This window comes from Phaenicophaeus curvirostris, chromosome 3, assembly GCF_032191515.1.
Source record: "Phaenicophaeus curvirostris isolate KB17595 chromosome 3, BPBGC_Pcur_1.0, whole genome shotgun sequence".
Classification (NCBI taxonomy): domain Eukaryota; kingdom Metazoa; phylum Chordata; class Aves; order Cuculiformes; family Cuculidae; genus Phaenicophaeus; species Phaenicophaeus curvirostris.
In genome coordinates, this window is record NC_091394.1 from 74,308,188 (window position 1) to 74,312,022 (window position 3,835).

Here is a 3,835-nt window from a genome sequence, read left to right on the forward strand (position 1 = left end):
GTTTATAGATCCTCAGACTCGCCCTTCAGGTTCAGTGGTTCAAACATTAACAGCATGAAGAATAATTGATTCTTGATGACTAGGTGTGGTATGAAACAGCAGCCATGTAAAGCAGTGTAGCTCTGAGATAATTTATGGCCTTCTATACTCTTATGTACTTTGGGATTTTCTTTCTGAATTCATTTCTTTCAGTGAGGCTGTGACAAATGAACACGTGGTGCACAAGTTGAAGCCACAGGGGGAACATTGTCCTTTCGGTAGGAGAGGAAGTGGAAGGTAGAAGTCAGGGGGTTTGGGTGGAGATAATGCTCGCTACTTGCCTGGTCACAGTAGTAAATCCCACTCAGAAGACAAGAATGTGGACATCAGGGTGGCTTATGTTCACAGCAGATCCCTGCATGTGAAGGACCCAGCCTGCTTATGAGAATAATTCATCAGTCATCAGCACAGAAAGTTCAAATTCTGTCTGAGCTCAGCAAAAATTCACTTTGGGTAACTTTGAGCAAATCACACTCTTTGCTTATTTCCAGACACTCCTCTCATAATGGATGTAATCATTGCTTTTCCTTGCAGGCCATATTTCACGTCTGTTTAGGTTTTCAGCCCTTCAAGGGAACAATCTCTGCTACTTTCTTCATTATAGTACCTATAGTAAGTGGAACTGAAATCAGTTGGACTGGAAAGAACTGTGGTAAAATAAATAATAAATAAAAAACATTGGGAAAAGCCCAGAATTTTTTTAAAATATTGTAATCTTTAGAATGCCATGCTTTCTGCTAACTCATTTTAATATCCTGTTTATCTCTGAAGTTTTGAACAGGTTTATTTTATTTGCTCATGAAAAGTTATTTTTCATCCAGGTACTGATTTTGCTTCCAATTTCCTCAGTATGTTAGGCTGCCTTTGAACATTGTTTAATTAGTTGTGCAGTGCACTAAGTATTTTTTTAATTATTCATTCAAAGAAAGAATCGTTTATAATTAATTACAGCTGGAAGGCATACAGTTCCGGGAAAGGTGAGCTTTTTGTTTGTGCTTCAGATCACACTTTTCTCTGGAAATCAACATTTGTTTCTCCAGGAAAAAACCCTCTAGGCTGTCTTTCAGAATGATTTCAAACACAACTGTTCTCCATTTGCTCAGAATGATTCAGACTTTCTCAAAGCACCCTGCTAGCAGTGAGTTATCTTTAGAGCACAGCTCTAAACCAACAGTTTCCATTAAAGCATCAGAACTCATTGTTAATGATTTCAAGATACATATAATAAGGGGAGGGAACTGAACTTCCTTGAAAATACATTGACTTTAAGTAACTCAGATGCTGAATAATTGTGTACCTGCTAGAGATGAATGAGCAGTACTTTCAGCATGAAGTATAAATTTCAAAGCAGCAAGAATTCAAGCTGCAGTAACAAATTTACATAAACAAATTCCTACTGTAATTTTTAGGCCTTCTTGTGCAGAAGAACTCAAGTCATGATGTCAAAAGCCAAGGCCACATAAGCAACTTAGGAGTTTGTCTTTCAAATGCTAGAGTCTCTGCTTAGAAGTACAGTTATTCAGAAGTGCAAGGGGGTAGTCAAAATGCAAATTTAACATACATAATATGCTTAATAGAATGCTTAGATTTTTTAAAGCCTATGAAAGAGGTGAGCCTGCTCACTCCTAACATCTTTCTCTGGCTGAAGTAATTCCCCAGCCACAGAACAAGAGCTTACAGGTTTTAACTGCACAGTGAAAAAATTCCCATGTCAAACACATTACAAAGTCCAGAAGCACTTAAAGCTTTACAACAGTCATAACATGGTGCCACAGATAAAATCACAAGAAGAAACTCAGCAGTGAGACTGGTTCCTTGAGCCAGATGTTTCTCTAAGTAAATCTGATGAAAAGAAGGCAAACGTCCAGGTGTTTATTGTGTGAATCATTGTCCAACGACTCAGTTTTTCCAGAAACAACTCTTCTCATCTCATTAGTCACATCCTTTTCACTCTCCCCATTTATCAGTTTTGTGATTCCTCCCTTGCTCCTTTTTAATGTTTTCTTTTCATCTTCTTATTTTACTCCTTGTTTTGATTCACCTGGTATCTCTCCACATACCTCTTCCATTTTCAGAACTAGGGGGACCTCCCTGACCTCAGCTTCTTTCCCTCTCTGTTTGTTGAGAAAATATTTCTGTTATGAGTCTCTTAAGGATAATAATTTCACAGCATCATCAATACATGTCAAAATGAGGTAGCACCAGTAGAGGAAAAAGAAGTGCAGAAAAATGATGCTAAAAAGAAACTCACGTTTCTAGTCATCTAGTTCCTTTACTACTCCTGAGGCAGAATCAGCTACACCTGCAACCTCCCTGGTCTTGAAAAGTTCAAATAATGGCCACTCCTAGTCTCCATAGGCAATCCATTGTGCTGCTACCAGACTTCTCCTCATTCACATTGTTGTCCACTGGATGCTGCTCGCTCAGTCTCCTCCTCTGCTGATCAGCTGTGCCCCAGATTCTTACAGGTGAGCCTTCAAGGTGCTGCTGAGGAGAGGCTCCTACAAATAGTATTTCTCAAGCAATGAAACTCTTATCGATGCACTTATAAAGTATTTTCAAGTTATCCTCATTGCATTGGTGGTTGTACTTCTGTATTTCTGATTTTGTTTGTATTTGTCTACACTATACAGTCATCTTTAGGGGTATAACCTGCTTATGACTGTCTTTGTTCTTCCCTTGGGAGTTTGCGGACACTGAAGAGCTCTGATTTAACAAAGTAGTTTATTCTTACTACCCTTCCTAATACTACTTCTGTATTGGGGCATATTACGCCCTTCCTTTCATTTATACAGTGATCCAGACATTTCTGTTTAAGCTTTTCTTTGCCTTATTTTCTATTAAATCCTTCTTTTCAATAATTTTATTTTGTAGAAATCATCTTCTTTTGGGTCCATTGTAATTTTTTTCCTTTTCCCTCTTTGCCTTTACAAGGTCTGTGGATTCCCATCACAGTATAATTCCAGACACTTACATCACCCTTATCTCCTGTACTGTGGAATTCAAAATAAATATATTTATCCCTATCAAAAATTCACTTTTTTTCCTGACAGTTTTCTGAAGCACTTTACCCTTCTATACAAACAGTCCAGTCTCAAATTATTCAGCCAAATCTCTGTGGTTCTCATAATCTTGAGAACATATTAAGTGTCACAGGGCCCTATATAATTTGCATTTAAGATGTTCCTCAGACCTTCCTTTTACATCTCTCACTCCATTTTGATAGCCTTGTCCTTTGTACTATCTAGACCCCTGCCCATATGGAGATAGTTTATGTTTATACAATGGTTCAAAAAGTGGGAGAGGGAGCTTGGACAAAAAGCACAAGTCAAGTAGATCAGATAGACACATTTTTGCGAGCAACCATTCAAAACAGGGAACACCATGGTAAAGGAGACGAGGGGGTGTGAACTACCAATACCATGGCAAGTTCCCCGCAGAAAAGGCTAAGAAGATGTATTCAGCAGTTTATAGTACTAATGCTTGATGGCTGGCATGAATGAATCATTTCAGTTCTGGGCCCCTCACCACAAGAAGGATGTTGAGGCTCTGGAACGAGTCCAGAGAAGAGCAACAAAGCTAGTGAGGGGGCTGGAGAGCAGGACTTATGAGGAGCAGCTGAGAGAGCCGGGATTGTTTAGCCTGGGGAAGAGGAGGCTGAGGGGAGACCTCATTGCTCTCTACAACTACCTGAAAGGATGTTGTAGAGAGGAAGGAGCTGGGCTCTTCTCCCAAGTGACGGGGGACAGGACAAGAGGGAATGGCTTCAAGCTCTGCCGGGGGAGGTTTAGGCTGG